Source organism: Strix aluco, chromosome 1 (assembly GCF_031877795.1).
Source record: "Strix aluco isolate bStrAlu1 chromosome 1, bStrAlu1.hap1, whole genome shotgun sequence".
Taxonomy (NCBI): Eukaryota; Metazoa; Chordata; class Aves; order Strigiformes; family Strigidae; genus Strix; species Strix aluco.
In genome coordinates this window covers 73,208,288-73,232,972 of record NC_133931.1, presented here as the reverse complement: position 1 = coordinate 73,232,972, position 24,685 = coordinate 73,208,288, and positions in this window count along the sequence as shown.

Below are 24,685 nucleotides of genomic sequence, written 5' to 3'. Positions count from 1 at the left end.
CTCCGTGGAGTCCCACCTGCTGTCCATGCACCCCCATTGCAGTCTGACCTGCGGCACCTGAGAGATGCCTCTCCCCCCACCATGGGCTGTTTGCTCTCGGAGTGCTTGCTCTTGGCACAGATCCCACTTGCTCTGTCTCTGGGCCAGGAGACCTGGGCTCCACTCCTTTCTTGCAGACAGTTTATCCATGGTGTAACTAACTGCTTGCTGGGTAGTGGTTTTGCAGAGAGAGATAAATTAAGAAGCCCTAGGGCAGAGGGGTACGTGACTGTGCCTAAACCCAAGCTTTTCATCTCAGAGAGTTATTTCTTTATCATGAGGGCTTGGTCTGTGTGCTGTGCCCTCCACTGGCAGAGCAGGAGAAGATTTGCATCCACCGAGAGCACGGACCAGTGTGGAAAAGCGCAGGTGTGTTCAGAAACATCCTCCGGGCTGCTCACACCAAAACGGAAAGAATTCCCTTTCAGTTACTGGGCGTGGAGTCTCCTGTCGCTTCTTTGGAAAGCAAGGCTTGAGGCCAAAAGCAATTTCTTGTACTTCAACAGCTGAAAATAAAGCTTTAAAAAATAAGAACATGTCAGGGAATTAAATGAGAACCACAAATTTAGCAGGGCTAGTGATTGCCCAGGAGAATATTGAGGAGAAATGTATAGAAAAGAGGGTTTTTGAGACACAGTTAAGTGAATTACTGGTCCCATTCGTAACATCTGTTACAGTCCTGGCTGCTGGGTATTTACTTTCAAAGAAATCAGCTTCCACTACTGTCTGCCGAGGAGCCCTAAATCAGGTGTGCAGATGCAATTACTGAAAATGAATCTGTCAGAGCAAATCTCACGTAATCAAGGAGTCCTGTTTGGGCTCCCCTCCTGAACCCATCTTTGCCTCAGGGGTAACCTAACCAGTGTTCCTCAAACCCATTGGGAATGAGCAACACAGGTACAAGGCAGACTTAGTAAGACAGTTAAAAAACTTCAAAATATTTGCTGTGAGCTGGTAATGCCATCTGGGAGTCAGCCATCCACAGGGAACATCAGATGGTGTTATCTTTGGATCTCTGTAAAAAAAGTCAGGATTATTTTAGTGCCAAACAGCAGACATAGCCTGATACCATTGCAGAAGCACCAGCAGCCCCAGATGGACAACATATACCCAGAGCTTCTTGCACCTTCATGCAGTAGCAGGCACTTGTTTTGAGAGGGCTTCAGTGCACAGTGTATGACAGATGATTTGTGAAGTGAGTATGGCTGAAGAATGGGCGTGAGATCCTCATTTGCTCTTCCGAGCTCAGCCCATTGACCTGGGGGTCTGAGCAATGAGGTCTTTCTTCATTTAACTAAACCTCTATTTAGTTGTGCCTTTCTTATTACAGATGGGATTCCCCCCAACTTGTCATTTCGCTTTGATCTGTGCGAGTTTCTGTAGGAAATTACACATAAATATATCAAAGGCTATTTATTGACAATGTCAAGAAATCGGTACGCTAATATGTCCTGGTTTCAGCTGGGACAGAGTTAATTTTCTTCCTAGTAGCCAGTACAGTGCTGTGTTTTGGATTCAGTGTGAGAATAATGTTGATAATGCAGTGATGTTTCAGTTGTTGCTAAGTAGTGCTTATCCTAAATTAAGGATTTTTCAGTTTCCCATGCTCTGCCAGTGAGGATGTCCACAAGAAGCTGGGAGGGAGTATGGCCAGGACAGCTGACCCAAACTAGCCAAAGGGCTACTCCATACCATGGAATGTCATGCCTGGTATAAAAACTGGGGGTAGTTGGCTGGGTGGGGTGGATCACTGCTCAGGGACTTGACTGGACATCGGTCAGTGGGTGGTGAGCAATTGTGTTGTGCATCACTTGTTTTTCTTGGGTTTTATTTCTCTCTTTTTTTTTTGTAATCTTCCTTTTCATTAGTATCAGTATCAGTATATTTTATTTTATTTCAATTATTAAACTGTTCTTATCTCAACCCACAGATTTAACTTTTTTTCCGATTCTCTCCCTCATCCCCCTGGTGGGGGGGGAGGAGTGAGTGAGCAGCTCTTTGGTGTTTAATTGCCAGCTGGAGTTAAAACATGACATAATATTTCTGGTTTTCAGACATATTTTGGGGTTTTTGTTTTTTTTGTTGTTGTTTTGGTTTTTTATTTTTAATAAAATTTTGCTCATGGGACTGCTTTTGACTGAGTTTTTGCAGCACATGCTTGCTTCAGTCCCTACTCTGCACAGCAAAGATGCATGGAAGCCCATTGAGCCATGGCTCCTGGTTAACTTCAGGCAAATGTTTCAGAGCTCTCCTGAAAGGGGATGAGCTGTTATTCAGAGCAATGATTTCTGCACTCTTACTTATGTGAAACAGGCAGAAGAAAAGGCAGGTATTGCCTTCTCACAGCCTTTGTCAGAATTACCTTTGCCCCTCAGAACTATATACCTCAGAACACCTTTGCCCCCAGACTATATACCTCAGATGAAAATGCTCACATAAAAGTTTAGGTTTGACAAACATTTCCAACTTTTTTTTAAAGAAGATATTAGGTTTTGTTTCTTTACCTCTCTCTTTTTATTCAGGTTTGGGCAAGGGGGAAAATTTTAAATACTAGTTTTATATTTAATGAGAAAAATTGTATCCAAATTGTTATTTCCTTCTGTATTCTGAACATTTGACCTCTATGAGGCAATGCTGTGTTTAACCTTGCTAGCACTGAAAACAATAAAATATAAAATGAATAGGTGAAATGGGATAGTAAATCCCCATTGCAGAATGATCTGGCAGGTCCTGAGACATGGGAAGACGTCAACAAAATAAAGTTTATTTAATATTGATGAATGTGACAGTAATGCTGGAACGAAATAACAACAATCAACACAGATATTTAGAAAACATTAATATAGGAAAAGACCTTGGGGTTGTAGTGTATAATGAAGAGCATGAGAGCTCACACTGTGAGGAGAGCAGTCACTATCCTGGAGTGTATAGAGCAAAGAACATGGAACAAAAAGGAAATGGTGAGTGCAGCATTCTGCACTCTGGGTAAGGCTGAAGCTGGAGCATAGTGTGCATTTTTAAGCCTCACTTTCTAAAAGGACACTGGGAAGTGGCAGAGGACTTAGGGATGGGCAGTGGGAACGTTGAAGGGAACTGCAGGTGACGGGTGTGGTGGAAAACAATTCATGGGGCAGATGGGAGCCCCAGCTAGTGCCAGGAGAAGAGCTAATATCTGTGTGCTGTTAGGATGGACCTTCCCTGCAGCAGAGATGGTAAAAGGGTCTCGAATTAAAAGTGGAACAATCCCATTTAGATACAAGAGAAACGATTTAATAATAAGGACTATAACACAGGCAATAAAATAAGCTGTCTGGTGAGCAACTGAGCATGAGTCACTATTGGTAGAAGGTTTCCAAGGCAAGACCAGAGAATGTGGCAGTTGGATTTGCCCTAGAAGAGGCCTCTCAGCATCGTTTGAGCACAGCTGATCTAAAAGGTCCTATGCTGTCATCTTCATCTGTCATTCTGGGATCTCATAGGCTGCAAAAAATGACTCCACACACCCAGTTAAGTAAATCCATCTGCCACACACGATAAGCCTAAACCGTGACTGGGACAAAAGGTCCAGCCCTACAAGCCTCACCCCAGCCATCCCATCTGCTTTACAAGTGTTAGCAAGTGCAGGTCCAGAAGCTGGAGACGCTGCATTCGGAGTCACCTGCAGAGGTGGCTTTTACCACACGCATTTGCAAAGGAAGCTGGCACAGGTCCTGTCTATTTTGAAACGTTTGCTTCTGGAATTTGAAATGCTTGTACCAGTTAAATACTAAATTATCATAAATGCAATTTACATGTTTCCCAAATAAGGGAATGCAAGTGGAGAAGGTTTCTGAATGTTCATATTTCCAAATTAAAGGAATGTAAATGAGCCTGCTGTTCAATTCAGTGTGTAATGTGTTATTTCACGGTTGTCTCCTTGATATTACAGGCCCCTTTTACATTAGGCAATGTCACATCCCACCCAAATCACCATGAGATAAAGATGTTCCCCTTTAATGTAATAAAGGACAACAACAATATTCCAACAGAGAAAACAGCATGCATACTGATTTGGTACAAATGCATCATCTCTCGCTGGAAATACTCCACCGTGTCCCCTCCACCACAGCATGCAGCGTTGCGTAGCACCTTTCGTCAAAAAGCCCTTCATGGCGAGGCTCCCGTTGACTCCTCGTCCCTTCCTCCAGCACCCCACACCTTACTGAGGAAGAAGCTGCTTCAGCTTCCCACGAAGCGGTCTGTCTCCTGACGGCACGGGTGTGATGCTCAGGAGCACAGCTCAGCTTGCTTCTTGCCAGAGGATTTCTGCTCTGCTTGTTTTCCTCGTGTCCTTATAGCCAAGCAGAGGGAAATTATAGGATGGCTCAAAAGTCATTCATTAGGTGCTGGTGACAGCTGTTCCCTCCCACCCTGGTTATCTTTAAAGGAAAAGCAGGCGCTGTGTGTAGCGTGGTTAAAAGGCCAGTGGGAGGATAGCAAGGGAATGATTTGTTAGACTTGAAGTCAATCATAACTCAGTCTGGACAACCATAAAACATCTTTACTTCTACCAATAGGTAAAATTTATAGTGCTGTTCACTGGAAAGTGAAATGCTCCCACAGGGTGAGGAGAAGTCTTGAGAGTTTCCTATTCATTTAAAGGGAAATGTGTTGCTCCTTGCTCTTTCCTCCCCAGCTTTACTTTCCAGCAGACAACCCTGTAAATCTGTTTCAGTGACAGCCCTTTGCTGGTGTAGTGAAGCACAGAGCACATCTCACAGGCACAGTGGTTTAGGGACTCTCTCCTTGCTGCTTGTGCTGAGGCCAGCATTGCACGGCTGCCTCTGTCCCTGCTGCAGCCTCAGGGTTTTCCCGGATGACTGAGGATGGCCCAGGCAGCTGCTCTGGCCATTTCCTCACCTCTCTGAGCTGCTGGACCTCCTGGGGTGCCTGCAGCACCAGTGGCATTGCAGCTGCCCCCTGCCTGCCCCCAGTACTCGGTGGCTGCCTCTCTGCAGGGGCCTGAGAAAAGTGGGAGAGGAGCCTCAGATGCCCTTTACATTACAGCAACCGACTCCCTTCCAGTATTTGCAACATCCCTTGGGCAGAGATTTCTCCCTCTGCATCCACCATCCTCCTCTCTCAGCTGGGCAAGGATGCATGTGTTCTCCTCAAAGGCACTGACCCAGACCACTGGCCCCTCGTGCCCTCTGGAGTGTTGTCAGATGCCATGTTTGCAGAGGAGGGTTGGCTTCCTCACCCAGGAGAATGAAGAGCATCCAAAGAGCGATGCTTTCACCCCAGGAAGCATAGAAAAGTCCTGCATTATTTCCTTCAGCTCCTGATACCATAGGTAAGCTGCATGAGGCACTTTATTGGGAGGAAATGGGTGGCCTCTCAAGAGCTTCCAGCTGGACCATAGCCTCCTTCTGTCCCCAGGAGCTTTTACTGAGCTGGTGGAAGAGTCGCTCAGCTTGGGGGAGCTGCCCCTCTCCCGTCTCTCAGCAAGAACCAGTTCAGGACAAAACAATCATGTTACTCTGGGTCCCTTTCACTTTCTAACAATTGCTTTGGCTGTGTGCATATAACTTTACACAAGCACAACTCCTGTATGTGATTTTTCCAGACTCCTTTGATGGAATGATGGGGACTGCAAGGGGCCCAGCCTGCAGAGACACAAAACTGCACAACACATCATAAGCCAAATTCTGACTGGGTGACCCTGATGTAAATGAAGCCCCATGACACATATTCATGTTGCCTTCCAGATTCACAGCATTATCTCTGAAAACACTCACTGCTTTTAGTACTGCAATTTCTCTCCACGGTCAAGGGTAAGGCAATGTGCTGAAAGCGCAAGACACTGCGTGCTTCTGTATTAAGCCCAGCTCTGCCACTGGTTTCACATTAGCGTATGATATCTTGTCTTTCCTGTCTGAGAAGATGATGCTAAGATGCTGACTTGGGGGTTGGCTGGCTCGTAAAATAATTTTTTCTGGCTGTAAAATGGTGATATGACAAAACAAGCCTTTTCTAGGAATGTATCTGTCATAACAATTTCTGTGTGGCAGGCAAGTTTCTCTGGTCCAGAGGGAGATGTCCCATTTCATCAGAGAGAGTGCTCTACCTCAGCTGTGGAGGAGTAAATGGAAAACAACTGCTTGGTGCTCCACACAAGGCAGCAGGGAGTTGGTAAGTGTTGTAATGCACAAAGGAGAAGCAGGTGAAGAGCATCTGCCCTTCACCGTGTCACTGGGATGGATGAAGGTGGAGCAGCGTATCCTTTTGCAGAAGATCACAGACCCAGATCAAACCTGCGTAAGCCGAAAGAGGGATTCAGAAGTGCAGCTTCCATCTTCCAGCCAACTGCTTGGCCACAAACCCACATAGCCTGTCTCGTCCCAGTCCCTGCGAACATCTCCCTAGGCAAGAGCAAAATGACTGCAAGCGACACAGTAGTTAGGGTATGTTTAACTGCAAGACCTACTCTGGGCTGGAAGGCAAATCCCCCTCCGCTTGGATGTGTTTAACATACGGCATGCTCACGGTCTCTCGATTTTTATTAACATTTTTGGAAGGCTGCATTTTCTTCTACTTCAGAATGGAAAAAACCTGGATTTTTTTTAATGAACCTGTATCTGGCTAGTCCTCATTCTGATCAGCATAAAATGCTTTGCGAGCTATTGATGATGAGCACTATATAAGATGTATTATTCCTTGGGCATCCTGGAAGATTTAAGATTTATTCTGTGTGCTCTAAATTGTCATTAGTTTGCAAATTCAAAACATCAAATATTTCAGACAGAACAAAGGCAGTTCTCTTCAGCAAGTACTAATTTCACAGGAAGTTTTAACTTCCAAGATTTATCCATATTTTAGCATGAGTCTCATTTGCAGTTATTTCATGCAGTTTTCTGCTTGAAAAAACAGTCTTAGCTTTAGGAGATAGTATATCTTGTCAGCCTTCATAATGCAAAAAATGGTTAAATCTATTACTTGGCTTAAATGCCTGGGAAGAGAAGTTCTACCCAAAGAAGTTTTGCAAAACTTAAAAGAAAAAATGGAAACTGAAGTTCAGAATGGAAATAATTTTGCAACCTGAATTGCAATGCAGGTGAACGATATGGGCTGGAACATAAAATCCTTATTTCTGCTATTGCAATGCTGGAAGGCAGAAGTTATTCACCAGAAAAGACGAACTTCATAAGCTCCAGCCAGTCAAAAAAGAAAAAGGCTCGTTTCTGAAAGGAGGTTTGCTTTCATAAAGAGTACTATCATGGTTAAGTTATTCTGTAGCACCGATTGACTGAGGCTCTCAATTGCTGCATTCCCTATGGCAGCACGAATGCCATCGGACAATCAGGTTAAAGTGAGCAATTGCCAGCCACCATTAGCAGCAGCGTGTTCCCACTGCAGCAGAGCCACCCCGAGAGTTTTCCTCCCACTCCTGCGAAGCGGGAGCTGGCCAAAACAGGTTGAATCTGCTGCCCCTCATTCTTCTAACAAAATTGAAATAAAGGTATCAAAACAGAAGAATGTCCCAGGATCAATGCCTCCTGCTCTGAAAATAAACATTTCAGCTTTCCTTCTGTATTTACTGCACTTACCATTTATGCAGCAGCAGGAGACCATTATCCTGTGACAATGTTCTGCTCTACTGACATTACCTCTTAATTATATCTTCATTAAAACCAAATTAGAAAGCGGTCAGGAAAGTTAAGCCAACTGAATTGCTCATTTGGCTGAACATCCCAACACCTTTTTTTAGAAAAGTGATGCTGGCTCATGCAACAAAATGTTTAATGATCTACCTCACTGCTGGGAAGTGTTGATTTTCACTTTAAATGGTGAACTTGATGCTCAGTCACACCACATTCATTCTGAAAGGACCCTGCTTAGTTAAATACTAGCATGGTGGTATAGCTGGTTTTGCCCATACCTGCAAGATGATGATGCTAGATTGGGTTTGCAACTGCTGTCTCTTGACATTGTTTCTTCATTAAAGCTGAAGGCAGAAATAATCTGTGCCTGGTGAGCACAGAAAGAACCAGGAAATTGCATTCCCTGGCAACAGAGAAATTGCATTCCCCAACAGCAGAGTCCATACCCCACTTCACTCTTCCCTCCCCTGCACTATGAGGAGGACAGCTAAAGAGGGATGCCAGGACAGGCATCAGCTCATCAGCCAGCTGTTGGAAAACTCTCCTTCTCCTGAAGGGGAGAGGTCAGGGCTGCCTGCTGGGACAGCTGCAACGTTGCTTCCCACACTCCAGCTGCAGGAGAAGGTGCCACATGCTGCCAATACCATGCAGTAACATCTGACACAGGCATACCTGGTCTGCCTGCACACATCTTGCCTGCATGCTGGAGCAGACAAGGGCAGTGTGGCTCCAGTGGCAAGCTTATGGGCATCCCTGTGTCCATACAGACAACTTCTCTTCTGCTTCATGTGCTGTGGGAGCTGAGTGAGAGACACCCATGCTTCATGTCCGGGACCGGACAGATTTGTGCCACCAACATCGGAGCAGAGCTCAGACCTCCAGTCCTTCAGCTTTAGCAGCTCCCAAGCCTTCCTCCTCTGCCCCAGGGTATGGCATCCCCTAACAAAGATTTCTCCGTAGCCTACAACAGTCAGGCTCTTTAGGAACATGTTTTAGCATCCAACATATCAGCTCAGGTATTACCTGTCAAGTGCACCCACAAGCCATCTCCCTGTCATCAGCTAGATGAACCTTCCTCCACCGGGAAGACAGAGATAACCTCCATGAAGCTACAGACAGACGAAGTGCCACAGTTGTCAGTGTTTGGCAGCACAGGACACACTCCCTGTTACCCAGTGTTCTTGTCATCACAGTCAGCTAATTTTTAAGGAACAATCAACTAACAGTTAACTATAATATAGGGAAAAATATTTAGAGAGGAATGTGCTTTTTGAAGATCTATTCTACATAAAGCTATGAAGGAGAGAAAAATAAATGTTTCACCTTGAGCGGATAACAGAGATCAGACTCCTTATAGCACGGGTCTTCAAGAAAAGGGAGTTTGTGGAGTCTTAGTGAAGAAAGCCAGAGGCGAAGTCTAGCTGTGAACCTGGATGGCTCAACATCGTTCATGCTTAGCAGCTTTGAGAGCCAGAAGCATGCAGGGAAATGGGAATAATAGAATCATGGATTCCTCGGTTCCAGTGATCTGATGTGTACTTGCAGCCGCCGTTTAAATAAGGAAAAGATACATTTTTAGTGTGAAAACTGACAGCAAAAGGAGGAAGGAGGAGTTAAACACATGTCTAGCTCCTTCTTGTTCAGAGTTGAGAGTAGGGGCATTTGCAATGGTATTACATGGATGCTATAAGGCAGACTGTAGAGAAAAAGAAACCTTGGCCTTTCAGAAACAGCACCCAGCTCCCCATTATGCCTTTGAAAGGCAGTTTAATATGGAATTTCCAAAGAGGATCAATGCTGACAGTAATATTGGCAGTCAGTGAATGTACCACATACTTACGACATCTGACATAAAGAGAAATCTCTGCAATTTGGAGTGCTTGGCCCAATCCCTCTCGTCCTTCTGCCTCTCAGATGCATAACTGCAAGGAAATGACTTCACCTGTCACTAAGTGCGGTAGGGAAGTCATCCTTAAAAGATGATGATCTGCCCAGGATGCACTGGATAGATTGTGTTGCATCTGGGGTGGGGAAAATAATCAGAAAAAACAAATGAGCAAGAGGAGGATGATACAAACCTACCATTCAAGGAATTATAATGAATCTCTTTGGTTTGGGTACGCTAGTGTAGAGGAGAAACATTCCATGTTCAGCCAGGCTGTTGTTTCTGTAAGGGCTGTACCTTATGTCTAGTAGCTGTATTCTATAGATAATTTATGATGCTTCATTTTCAGTTCAAAATAAATGTAAATTAGAAGGAAAAAAAGAGACAGAAACAGAGAGTGAGAACATGCGGCAGAAATGAAGCTGATGCAATCATTTCCCGTTCTAAAACAGAACAAGTAAGATGAGGAAGCGGCTGGTTTAGTGATCACTGTAATCAGCACAATTGACTGCTTACAGATGACTAATCTTTCAGTTCTAGGGAGGTAAATTGAGACTTATATATTTCAGCTTTATCCTAGCACTACAGGTAATGTAAGACAAATGGTCTGTGAATTCCTAATACCAAAGAGATTTGCGGATTATAAGAGAGCACAGAACATAGACATGGGGCAAAACCACGGAAATACAGAGTTGGATTCAGATGAAATTTTAAACAAGCCTTGAGGTGAGTTTTCCTTCTTTTTAATTATTCCTCAACTCCATTCAGGCCCATCTGTATTTTAATCAAAAGTGATCATAACGGTTTCATGGGTAAATGGAAAATGGATCTTGATAGATGCTCATTATACCTCATTTTGTTAACAGCTGAAGAACCAACAAGAGGAATGAACTTAATACAGCAAGAAATTAGGTTCTGAGAAAGAGGGATGAAGACCAATGTAAAAGATGATTAAATTAAAGGAACTGGACATCCTAATTAAAACATATAGAAGAACGATGGAGCATGAGTATCAACAGATGTGACTAAATAGCACAGAGGAGGAGGAAAGTGTGGGAAGATCTGAAGTTACCCTAGGAAAAGAGAGTTAATACAGGACACAAAGGCAAGGTGCCTGGACAGAATACATTTCTCCTGTTCAATGAGAACAAGGCTGCAGGGAGCAGAAAGATATGGGGCAGGGTACAAGCTCTGGGAGTGTGACCCTAAGAGAAAAGGGGTAGGTAGCAACTTTCAAGTAAGAATGAGGCAGGTTGGAGGTAGGTCCATGCACTGACAGCAGCTTGCAGAGTGCTCTGACTGAAATAAAACATCACTGCTATTTTGCTCTCACTCCACGCTGACATTACAACCCTCTGACTAGAAAGGGTTACCAGGTTCAGCCTAGTGAAAGGAAGACATTCAGCTCTGTGCAGAGTACAAGAACTTCACAGGAAAATACACCAAAACATTTTTTTACACTTTTCCTGAAAAAACCCCACACTGTGTGAGTACCAAACACAACTCTGCTAACATATAGCAAGGGCATGCCTTGGAGAAACCTGAGCCTCCCAGCTGGGTACTAATGGCAGCAGTCATGGTGCATCTATACTGGTCTTCTAGGTGGCCCTTGCACAAGGTCACATCAAGGAAAATCACAGATGTGTGCTGTTAATTACAGTCCCTACCTCACTAAGGTAAAGTCTAGTCTTAACCAGAGAGACATCATAACAGAGGTGAGATTACAAGAAAAGGGGACCCCCCACTCCAGCCCCTACCAAGTGCTCTCTGCCATGTCTCACTGATAATAGACAGTTGGCTGGGCTTTGGCATCAGCAAGCTGCGTAAACACAGAAAACACTGTGGCTCTGAGTGCAAAAGCTCCCTTCCAAAGTGCTGCAACAACCACAGTGGGAAGGGACATGACATTAATGTCCTTCCAGATAGATGAAGGCCAGCTGGGGAGGGGAGGCAGGGAACTTGAAAGCAGGTGAATCTCCATGGCCCAGGGTCAGAGGAGTATGGTTCCACCAGGTGTTAGACTGTGCAATGTTGTATTACAGCAGAGAAGAACCAGCCCAGCTGCCAGCACCCCACAGGAAGCAAGAGACAGGCTAAATGAAAGGGAGCAGCTGGCATCAAAATAGGGGGGGGAGGGGGACAGGGCTGGTCCACAAGCAAGGTCAGGGGTATGGGGACAGGGTTGGGGCATGAGGAAACAAACTACCATGTGTTTGTCTTACAGCTCTTGTCCTTACCAGGAGATACTGGGGGAAAATGGACAAGAAGTTATAGAGGAAATGAAGTTGAGTGGGCAATCTGTACGTCCATGCTGAACTTCCAGTTTTATAGGGAGCACTTCAGGAGAGAAAAAATCCACAGAAGAGAAGGGATGCAGAGAAGTGGCAAAGCAGTGAAAATGGCACATAGTAGTTATAGATGAGACAAATTAAAACAATGAAGTGGAAATGAAAAATGTTACAAAGAGATGTTTAATGATTCCACCTTTTGAGTTGAAAAGGAAATAGAGTCTATATGCATCTGGTAAGTAAATAAACTTGTGTTATTAGCACATTTTTATCACAGGATGGCTCAAAACCCCCTTTTTTTTCCTTCTACTGTCTTTCCCCAAATCATAAAAATGCCACTAAGTCCTAGCTTTCAGGAAAAATAATTAGGTTGCACATACCTAAATTTTAGCTGTTGTTAGCACTGTTGTTACTGAAGTCAAAGAAGTTATTACAGCAAAGCATCCAGTTCTTGGTGCTAAGCAGCTTCCTTCCTACACTGGTTCTCATCTGCTTTCACATGAGGTGCTTGAAATATCACAGTTTTAAATCAAAGCCATTAGTATATTAGTACGTTTACAGTGATAAATCTCTACATCATCCTCTTTATTGAGGACGGCATTGCAGCTATGAATTTTTCATGTCAAAGCTAATATAGTCAACCATGGATTACATTACATTGTTACAAAAAAACTAGATTAAAGGAAAATTATTTTTAGCTTTTTAAAAACAAAGTTACCCTAAAAAGCATGGTGAAGCTGAGGGATGGAGTGATGGGACACCATCACAAGCAATTCTCCACATAGCAGGTGACTGAGATAGCCGCTGTTACTATTTATTTTATTTATCTACACTGAGGATTTCACCTTTAAAGAACTTCGTGAGGAGAGCAGTGGCAGTACCATGACCATCGTCCTCGGTGGATGGCACATATCACAGCCATATCAGTCTGTCGGTAGGATCTCCTCTGCTTTCAGACCCAGCAGGGTGGCCCACAGATTTTGGGGAACTGAGGGCTGGGGCAGAAAAGGGAATCTCCTTGTTTCAAGCCCATGAACGAGCCCTGTTTCACTGGGGATGGAAACTCAGGGCTCAGAGCATATCCACAAGGAAACTTTCTGAGCCTTGCTCCATATAAACTTTGCTTAACTCAAATGGGCAGAGCAAAGCCTAGTCAACAGCAGAGCAGACCTAATAATGACAATATATGTGTAAAGGACATGCAGTCCTTAGTTCTTGGCTTATGACTGGAAGAGCAACTGACCTTGAACAGCTTGCTTGTGAACAGGAACAGTGTGGATTTCCCTGTCTTAGCCGTACATTATTCTTCATACAAAGCCAGCTTGCCTAAAGTTTGACAATCCCTCTTTGCTTGTTGTCCAATGTAAACTGATATAAGATAAAATTTGCCTATATGCCACTTCTAGGCCTCTTTCTCCTCTTTTCTCACTGTCCTATCTCTTCAGACTACAACTCTTCCCATAACATGCCCATTCAGTGCTTCCCATTTTTCAAGCCCGCTGCACCCTGACCTTGTGCCTTGGTCCTTCACCATATCATAACAATGAAGTTCCTACTAGGTGCCTGTAGGCTTATTGGTAAAAGAAGCACTGCATTATTTGGATGCAAGATGCAAAATACCAGACAAATAATTGGTGCCAATTTCCCCCTTTGGCATTTTTCCACAGGGCTTGAAGGAATTCAGCATGACCTAGGCATTCAGATACAGGCTGCGTCTTTTCTCTGTGATAGGCAGAGACTTCCGACTGTTCATAAATATGCTTTAAAATTAATCCATTGCTTTACATTTGAGTAAATATGATGTATTTTTAGCCTTGCTGGAACCTAACATCGCTGCTTGCAGACGGAAGATGCATTCCTGCAAGCATTTTTATTCCTACAGAATTAATTACAGCATCTAATCGAATTTGACTCTCCTCTGGCACCTGATTTGCACCCATAAGCCAGCAACTAGACATGATAACCCAAGTGAAGGGACAAAAGCCTAACTACAGCTTGAGCCAACAAACAGAAACCTGCATTTTTGAAACTGTATCGCAGACAACAGAACTGTGCTCCCTTTGGCAAAGGAAACCATCCTGAGAAGGAATTTACCTAGTGACTCACAGGCAATGGTAGGCTACGAGCCTAGAAGATAATATTTTGGCTGTATCATTTCTTCTCCTCATATACTCTCTCCTGAAGAGCTCTGTGCTGCACAGCACTTACCAAGGTAACTGGTAATGAGGTTGCATTTTGATCTTGTTTATACTTTGTAGAGGTTCTCCCTGTATATAAACCAACTTTTATAGACTACAAACGGTGAGTACTCTCTGATCATTCAGCTAAGAGGGTTTGCTTTTAGTGCAGAGCCTTCCTGTGTGCTCACACCATTGGTCCTGACCAATGTCTGGTCAGGACCCAAACCTGACTCTATATTTGGTTGCCCCAGAACATTTGTGCTTTAAATATCATCTCACCATTGTGTTTGTTAAACCTACAGCATTGCAGAGCTTTCATTTGTAACCCCAGGTGGGAAAACTGAGACTCACCCCAATAGCAGAGGTGAGTATCTTCGCACCTGCTCATTTTGAAATGTTTTTATCAGAGGTCAGAGAATCAGAGAATCATAGAATGGTTTGAGTTGGAAGGGACCTTAAAGATCATCTACTTCCAACCCTCCTGTCATGGGCAGGAACACCTTCCTCTACAATAGGTAGAGCCCCATCCAACCTGGCCTTGAACACTTCCAGAGAGGGGGCATCCACAACTTCTCTGGGCAACCTGTTCTAGTGTCTCACCACCCTCACAGGAAAGAATTCCTTCCATAGAGCTAATCTGAATCTACCCTCTTTCAGTTTAAAACCATTACTCTTCGTCCTATCACTACACTTCCTGAGAAATAATCCCTCCCCATCTTTCCTGTAGGTCCCCTTTAAGTACTGAGAGGCCGCTATAAGATCTCCCTGGAGCCTTCTCTTCTCCAGACTGAACAACCCCGACTCTCTCAGTCTGTCCTCACAAGGGAGGTGCTCCAACCCTCTGATCATCTTTGTGGCTCTCCTCTGGACCTGCTCCAATAGGTCCATGTCCTTGTCATGTTGGAGTCTCCAGATCTGAACAAGGTACTGCAGGTGGGGTCTCACAAGAGTGGAGTAGAGGGGAAGAATCATCTCCCTCGACCTGCTGGCCACACTTCTCTTGATGCAGCCCAGGATACAGTTGGCTTTCTGGGCTGGGAGTGCACACTGCTGGCTCATAGTCAGTTTTCCATCCACTACTACTCCCAAACCCTTCTCTGCAGGGCTGCTCTCAATCCATTCATTGACGAGCCTGTATTTGTGCATGGGACTGCCTTGACTCATGTGCAGGATCTTGCACTTGGCCTTGTTGAATTTCATGAGGTTTTCCCAGGTCAAGCTCTCAAGCCTGTCAAGGTCCCTCTGGATGGCATCCCTTCCCTCTTCTGTGTTGACTGCACCACACAGCTTGGTGTCATCAGCAAACTTGATGAGGGTACACTCAATCCCACTGTCCATGTTGCCAACAAAGATGTTAAACAGCACTGGTCCCAGTACTGACCCCTGAGGAATGCTGCTTGTCACCTCTCTCCACTTGGACATGGAGCTGTTGACTGCAACACACTGCGTGTGACCATCCAGACAATTCCTTATCTACTGAGTGGTCCATCCAACAGATGTGTCTCTCTAATTTAGAGATAAGGATGCTGTGTCGGACAGTGTCAAAAGCTTTGCACAAGTCCAGGTAGATGATGTCAGTTGCTCTTCCCTTATTCACCAATGCTGTAACCCCATTGTAGAAGGATACCAAATTTGTCAGACACGATTTGCCCTTAGTGAACCCATTTGGCTGTGACCAATCACCTCCTTATTTTCCACGTGCCCTAGCATATTTTCCAGGAGAATTTGCTCCATGATTTTACCAGCCACATAGGTGAGACTGATTAGTCAGTAGTTCCCCTCGTCCTCTTTATTTTTCTTTTTAAAAATGGGGGCTTTTACCCCTTTGCCAGTCAGCAGGAACTTTACTGGACTGCCACAACTTCTCAAATATGATGGATAGTGACTTAGCCACTTCATCTGCTGGTTCCCTCAGGACCCACAGATGCAACTCATCAGGTCCCATGGACTTGTGCACCTTCAGGTTCTTTAGATGTTCGTAAACCTGATCTTCTCCTACAGTGGGCTTCCTTCTCCAAGTTCCTGCTTTTACCTTCTGTGTCTTGGGTGGTGTGGCTGGAGCCCTTGCCAGTAAAGACTGAGGCAAGAAAGTCATTCAGTACCTTAGCATTCTCTATATTCCAGGTGACCAAGTCTCCCTTTTCCTTCCAGAGAGGGTCCACATTTTCCCTAGTCTTCCTTTTATCACCAATGTACCTGTAAAGGCTTTTTTTTTGTTGCCCTTGACATCCCTGGCCAGATTCAATTCTACCATGGCTTTGGCCTTCCTATCCTGATCCCTAGCTGCTCAGATAGTTTCTCTGTATTCCTCCCAGGCTACCTGTCCTTGCTTCCACCCACTGTAGGCTTCCTTTTTATGTTTGAACTTGTCTAGGAGTTCCTTGTTCATCCACGCAGGCCTCCTGGTGGTCTTATGTGACTTCCTCTTTGTCAGGAGGCATCTATCCTGAGGTTGGAGGAAATGATCCTTGAATATCAACCAGCTTTCTTGGGCCCCTCTTCTCTCCAGGGCTTTATCTCATGTTACTTTGCCAAGCAGATCCCTGAAGAGATCAAAGTCTGCTCTTCTGAAGTCCAGAGTAGCGAGCTTGCTGCGTGCCCTCCTTGCTGCCTTAAGGATCTTGAACTCTACCATTTCATGGTCACTGCAGCCAAGGCTGCCCTTGAGCTTCACATGCCTCACCAGCCCCTTCTTGTTGGTGAGAACAAGGTCCAGCATAGTACCTGTCCTTGTTGGCTCCTCTATCACTTGGAGAAGGAATTTATCATCAATGCATTCCAGGAACTTCATGGATTGCATATGCACTGCTGTCTTGTCCCTCCAAGAGATATCAGGGTGGTTGAAGTCCCCCATGAGGATCAGGGCTTGCGAATGTGAGGCTGCTCCTATCTGTCTATAGAGGGCCTCATCCGCTCGGTCTTCCTGGTTGGGTGGCCTGTAGCAGACTCCCACTATTATGTCACCTGTCCCTGCCTTCCCATTAGTCCTGACCTATAAGCTCTTGGTCAGCTCCTCATCCATCCCCAGGCAGAGCTCCATGCACTCCAGCTGGACTTTGACATAGAGGGTGACACCCCCACTACTTGTCTCCTTTGCTTGTCCTTCCTAAAGAGCCTGTACCCTTCCATTTTATCACTCCAGTCATAGGAGCCATCCCACCATGTCTCCGTGATGCCAATAAGATTGTAGCCCTGCATGTGTGCACGTCTCTAGCTTCTCTTGTTTATTCCCCACGCTACATGCACTTGTCCAGATGTTATGACCATGCTTGTGCCATGATGAGCCAGGAGAAAGGAACCAGATAGGGAAGGGAACCCAGTTCAGGACTCCTGACAGAAAAGCATGCACCTTCGTTGTGTTGACCTTGCTCTTAATGAGAAATGAGGCTGGGCACTGCTTTTCTGATGCAAGGCAGTAATGACAGATGGACACAACCCTCTCTTTGTTGATGAATAGTTGTTGACCAGGAAATGGCAACTCTGCACTAAAAAAAATTTCTAAGTTATAACGGGTTGCCAAGTTTCTAACCAAAATGTTGCAGAGATTTAAGGAAAAAAAAAAAAGAGGTGGGAGTAAGTAGATATTCCTTGACTGACCCATTACTTAGATCCAAGCTGATGAGAAAGCCATTGCCAGCACAGTCATACTGAAATCTGGGCATAGGTTTCCAAGGGTTACACACCTGCCCAACCATGATTTCATTTCTTTTTTCAAAGTGAGGACTGAGCAGAGTATATGGGTTGCTGCACTCTTTCCCATGACCCAAGAGAAATTAGGTTGAAGATGCCTGAAGGAGCTGTCTCTTTTCTCTCTGTCAAAGGGCTAAATTATTAGTGCTGTGTTAATAAAATCCATTAAGGTTATCTGAACAAATCTTTCTGTAATTTCATAAATCACTTAACAAATGTGTGAACTCAACTGTGCTATTCCTTTGTTAAAACACGTAACAGCTGACTCATATGTAGGCAAGTAACACTGCTGGTTAATGTCGTTTAAATCCAAAGGGCATGTGGGTAAAGAAGTCATCTGAGGACCAATGTCATTATAACAAAAGATGCCCATCAGCTGTCATGAATTTATGAGGACATGGGAGTGAACTAAGAGAGGGATTTAGCCCCTTCAGAACGTCTTCCATTAGCAGAAGGTAAAGCTTCTGTGAGTGGGCACCATGGCAGAATCTAAATTGCCTGATCTGAAAGTGCTGCTTCCTCTTAGCTGTCACCTTTTCCTCACGTTTTACCTCAGCAGCAAGTCAGCAGTGAGCACATCCCGACAGCTGTTACTGAGCACAGCTATCTGTGTGTGTGAGCATTTATCGTGTGTCTTCTTAATTTTTTTCCAGCTGAACTGCCATTTTGAGACAGCAAGTAGAAGAGGAGGAACATCTGATAACATTTAGGCTTCCAGTATGCTGGGACTACTGTTTCCTCTGCTGAGTAACAGCATATCGTTGTTTCTTTGTGCTCTTTCCAGCAGTATCTCAAGAAGAGCTGTCCCAGCGTAGAACAACTTGACCTGTAGGCTGTGGCAGGTAGTGCCCCAGTTTCTGGGTTGGGTTCAGCAAGAACAGATTTACATGGAGCTTTGGCCCATAGGATTCACAAGACAGAAGACAAAGGGTAGTCAGGTAATGTTCACCTATCACTTGATCTCTTTCTTCTTCCTTCCTTCCCCAACAGAAAGCTCCACACTGGGATGATGGATCACTGAAAATATAAGCATTGGATGCACACTGCCACACTGAGATGTTTCATGTGCCTGGTCTGGGCACTAGCCCCTCCTCACAGGACAGAGCATTAACTCAAAGATGAACTCTGCTGCAGGAACATGCAAGAGAGCTCACTGTGTTCTCCTGGTGAAAGGGAAAACACTTCCTTTTAAGCACTGTCATCCAGAGCAGTGCCAAATCAAGGAGAGACGAAATGCCACCATCCCCATGTACACAGAGGTACTGTGGAACAGCAGGTTCAGTGATTTTCCAAATCCCACTTCAAGATGATGCGAATGAGCCAAGGGAGCTGTGCCTGGTTACGCAAGCATAACGTGGCGTGCTCAGTGCACAACCAGACAGCCGGTTTCCTGAGGAAGGTCGCTAAATTGGCCAGAATGGAGTGATAGGAAAGAAGATATTTTAGCAGCTGGCAAGGGGCGGATAGGAAGGCAGACCCCTTGGCACCATACAGCAATGCCTTGGTGACAAGATGGTTTTTGGTTGGCATTAAAAAGAGCGATATGCTCTGAGACAGGCTCACACCTCTCCTACACCTTTCTGCAGCCAAAAAACTGCCTCATAAAATTATTATTGTACACCTGCATAGGAGTGATTTGGGATATTATTAAGAGGCTGACTTAATCATCAGGATTTAGGGCATGGCTAGGATTTCTCCAAGGTGATAAGTCAGAGCGTACCAATTAGAAAGAATCATGTGCAGTACCAGCTTGATTTAAAAATCATCTTAAGTGAATCAGAAAGCAGATGTGCCTTCAGTTGATAACAGCGAGGAAATTAAGTCTCTAAGACTCAGCTAGGGAGGAGGGGTGAAGGAGAAACAGAATTAACCAGCAGCAACACCTTGTGGCAAATCTCTAGGGCAAAACCTCTTCTTTCAAAAGCACATTCAGTTGCCAGGAATTGAAAGCAAAGTCTGGGGGAAGCCTATGTGGGATCTGAAGTCTCCGCTCGTAGTTTGTTACACTACGTTTACACACATACAAGGTTGGGAGAAAGGTCTCCCTAGAACACACACACTTATGGAGAGGGACTTCTCCAGAAACCTCACAAAGGAGAAAGAAGATGAAGCTGTGTGGAGGGAACCAGAGGGTTGGCTGAGGCTGCCAGCAAGCAGCAAGAGCAGGGCTGTGCTGTTAAGGAGGGACAAGCTGGGACCCAAGGGTGACCCAAGCACAGTCAGTGCCCTCAACCCAATAGGATGCAACCACACTGTCCCCTAGCAGAGTAGGCAGGTGGCAGTGACATTTCTCCAATCATCTGGTGACTGCTAGACAGGTGATGGCACTGAATCATCTCCAGGCCTCATCCTGGAAGCAGGAGAAAGGGTCAGACACAGGACTAGGGACAAAGCTACCCACAATATACCTGTAATGCAGGCTCAAGGCTCATCCAGAAGACAGGACTGGAGGCAACATTACCTACAACAAAAGGTCCAGGGTCCATCCAGGAAGCTTGTTCAGGATAGCAAAAGACAAGTCTGGGCACAGGCACACCTATCATAGAATCATAGAATTGTAGAATAGTTTGGGTTGGAAGGGACCTTAAAGATCATCTACTTCCAACCCTCCTGTCATGGGCAGGAACACTTTTTACTAGATCAAAGCCCCATCCAACCTGGCCTTGAACATTTCCAGAGAGGGGGTACAACTTCTCTGGGCAACCTGTTCCAGTGTCTCACCACCCTCACAGGAAAGAATTCCTTCCATAGAGCTAATCTGAATCTACCCTCTTTCAGTTTAAAACCATTACTCTTCGTCCTATCACTACACTCCCTGAGAAATAATCCCTCCCCATCTTTCCTGTAGGTCCCCTTTAAGTACTGAGAGGCCGCTATAAGATCTCCCTGGAGCCTTCTCTTCTCCAGGCTGAACAACCCCGACTCTCTCAGTCTGTCCTCACAAGGGAGGTGCTCCAACCCTCTGATCATCTTTGTGGTTCTCCTCTGGACCTGCTCCAATAGGTCCATGTCCTTGTCATGTTGGAGTCTCCAGATCTGAACAAGGTACTGCAGGTGGGGTCTCACAAGAGTGGAGTAGAGGGGAAGAATCATCTCCCTCGACCTGCTGGCCACACTTCTCTTGATGCAGCCCAGGATACAGTTGGCTTTCTGGGCTGGGAGTGCACACTGCTGGCTCATAGTCAGTTTTCCATCCACTACTACTCCCAAACCCTTCTCTGCAGGGCTGCTCTCAATCCATTCATTGACGAGCCTGTATTTGTGCATGGGACTGCCTTGACTCATGTGCAGGATCTTGCACTTGGCCTTGTTGAATTTCATGAGGTTTTCCCAGGTCAAGCTCTCAAGCCTGTCAAGGTCCCTCTGGATGGCATCCCTTCCCTCTTCTGTGTTGACTGCACCACACAGCTTGGTGTCATTGGCTATGTTGTAGCTCAGGCCAGGACATGGCTCCTGGGCATGAGCTTAACAGGGTTCTTGGGCCCATGGACAGAAGGTGTGGTTGGGAGACCCTTTTGAGACTGGATGGGGTCATTAACTTCCATTAGAGTTATAGCAGTGGGAGATGCCCTGCTGCAGGGGAATGGAGTTTCCCATCTGCTGACCTGACCTGCTGTCTGAGGAGTTTTGCTGCTTGCTGGGGGCTCAGATCCAGGATGTCATGGAGAGACTGCTGAGGGTCATCCAGCCCTGGGAGAAAGACTAGGGGAAATGTAGCATTCACTGCCAAATGGGACAGGTCCTGGTGACACGGAAAGTGGAAAAGGTCAAGGTATTCAACGTTTTCTTCATAGTGTTTGTTTTACTGGTAAGGTTTGCCTTCAGGAAACCTGAGACCACTGGGAAAGTCTGGAGTGAGGAAGAGTGACCCTCGCTGGAGGAGGACCAGGTTAGGGAGCATAAAAAGAATCAAACGTAGACAAGTCTTTGGGACCTGACATGTTGCATCCATGAGTGCTGAGAAAGCTTGCTGTTGTCATTGTGAGGCCACTCTTGATTATCTTTGAAAGGTCATGGTGGCTAGGAGGGGTTCCTGAGGATTAGAAGACAATAAATGTCACTCCTATCTTCAAGAAGGGCAAGAAGGGCGCTCTGGGAAACTACAGGCTAGTCAACCTCACTTACAACCCCTGGGAAGGTGATGACCAAGCCCTTTGGGAATCATGTCCAAAAACCTGAAGAACAAGAAAGTGATCTGAAGTAGTCAGCATGGAAAGTAAGCATAAGAAATCAAAATATGTTTACTGTGTAGCTGGTCAAACATTGGGACAAGTTGCCCAGAGATGTTGTGGAGTTTTTGTCCTTGGAGATATTAAAACACCGACTGGACACAGTCTTGAGCAACCTGTTAACAGTCCTGATCCTAAGAAACCTACTCTAGCAGATGCTGCTTTGATTAGGGGGGGTTGGACTAGACGATCTCCAGGGGCCTCTTCCAATCTCAACCATGCTGTTCCTGTATTCTCAGGGCCCTGACAGAGGGAAAGCTGACACAGCCCTGCAAAGAAGATAGGGGCTTAAGATGCTTCCTTAAGATGCTTGTTTTCTACAGCATGCTTCCAAGTGGCATCTCCAACTGAGTTATTATATTGAGGCCTAATTAAACCACATCCTTTCCACCTTGTTTTTCTTCCTCTGTGGTTATGAAAGACAATGCTCTCATCTGAGTAGTACCATTCCAGTACTAAATCTGCTCCTAAATCCCTTCCAGTGCTACATACAATATTCCCTGTTGCCAGAGGCAGCTACATGAAAATGCAATTTTACTTAGCAGAGAACATTTCCTAGGCTCCTCAACTCCCTAGGGACTGTCCTGCATCTCTAAGGGCATCTGTCTCTCCGTTATTTACAACCATGCAGGCTCAGAGACTTCCAGTGGGGATCATGTTTCCGATGAAGCAGGGTGTCCCTAAAACCTTTGATGGTAGATTATAAGGCAGAGAAAGGATCACGCTTCAGGTGAGAGCTTTAGGGTCTGACTTTCAAAACAGGAATGCCAACCTTGCAAAAACAAAATGTATGCCTGGGAGGGCCTCGTTCATATGAGGCTGGATCCTTACTACGTGTCAGTGCAACTGCCTTGAAGGCAGTAGAGCTGTGATGACACACGGGAATCTGCTTGTTTGCCTGTATAATTTATGTTTCAGTGTTAATGACTTCACCCACCTTTACAGATTTCAGTTCCACCTGCAAGCTGAAGGATACGATCCCCCTTTGTAAAATACAGCTTCAGACTTCACCAACAACACAAAGCCAAAATAAGTGAAAAATGGTGCAAAACATAGTAAATGGTTAAAAAGACCTACTTCCAAAGGGAGCAGGAGGAAGCCCAGACTTGACTGCCAGTTTGTCCCAAAACAGCAGATGCTCTTTTGGGTCACAGCACCCTTTTCATCACATGGCAGTTGTGGTCCATTGGGAACAAGTAATAAAAATTGCACAATCAAATAAGCAATTTCTCATCTGTGAGAGGGCAGTGATACTGTGTGTCAGGTCACAGCCGTGGCTCTGCAGGAGCTGTGCCAAACTTCCCTGCAAAGTTGTGTGGAGGATATTTTTTTTCTCTAGATTTATTCTACGTAGAAGTGACAAGGCTTCCTGCCACACAACATTTCCTCTGAAAGCACATAAGCAGTATCCTCCTCTTTCGGTGAGCAGAGTTCTTAAGTAGCATTTGCCAGAAAACGTGAAAACTCCAGGAGCCTTTTGCTTTGCAGGCATTGTTTCTTCAGTTCATTATCTATTTATAGTTCTTGCCTTTGATCGATGTTTGTATTTAACCTTGCATTTCTTAATTTGTAGGTCAGTCTGCATTTACCATGGTTAATTTATTAGGGCAGATTCTTCTCAGTCAGCTTCTTGGGGGAGGAAAGTGTATTTAGGAGCTGTAAATCATTCCAAACAGATCTCATCTAGTAACCTTAGTAACCAAGTTATATACTGGAACAAGTAATATTTTTATGGTGACATTTTTTCAGTGTGAATAATAGGAAAATAATGATAAAACAACACATTTGGGGATGGACTTGCCAATAAAAATTGCTATACAAGCAGCAGCCTTGTTTCAGAGCAAAATTCTAGCCGGTCCTCTTCCAGAACCTCTGTAAATTTTCCCAGAGTGAAGCTTTTGTCCTGTGTACACAGTAAGTTAATTCCTCTATTACTGGATCTTGTAATGCAGAATCCAGGCATATTTTATAAAACCCTGAGTCATAAGATTCGTTAAAGAGTAATGCACACTGCTTTGATTGAAAGGATCACGCAGATTGTCACTTCCGTCAAATAAAACTTTCTATGACAAAGAAGAGGTGAATGCTTTAAAAGACACCAGAAAACTTCCTGTTGTATCAAGATAATCCTGACAGTCTGGACAAACACCAGTTCTCTGAATGGTACCGCATCTAAAACTGCTATTAGAAAAATCCTCATCTAGCCAGGAGGGATCCAGATTGCTGACTTCAGAGGTGTGATTTCTTCCTCACTGGAGTGTCTTAGATGCCTAGAGTTGAGTTTTTTGCAAATATTCTTTTCTTGAGTTTAACACCTGGTCTATGCCCAACGACGATCCCTATGGGGAAACTAGACTTTTAGCTATGATCCACAAGACAGCTGATCTGAGAGTTGTTTTCAGGACATGCTTAACTCATGTCACATGCTTAGATGTCACTCTTCAAACCAAGTGATGAGAGGAAAATGGGAACTTCCCTTACAATAGCCAGGTGGCCAGAGCCCCTCTTTCCCCCATCACTGCCCTAGGAGGCAGGACACCTCAGCTGAGAGGGAGGCAGACCCACATATGCCTCCTCTCACCTCCAGTTTATACCTTAATTTGTGTAGATTTTGTCCTTTCCAGACAAATGAGGGAATGAAACCTTGCCATCTTGCCTCTTGGGGAAACAGCTGTAACCATTGCCCCCTGGACTTCTGTTTATTTTTTTGAAGGAAAAGCCAGAGAAGCAGCTT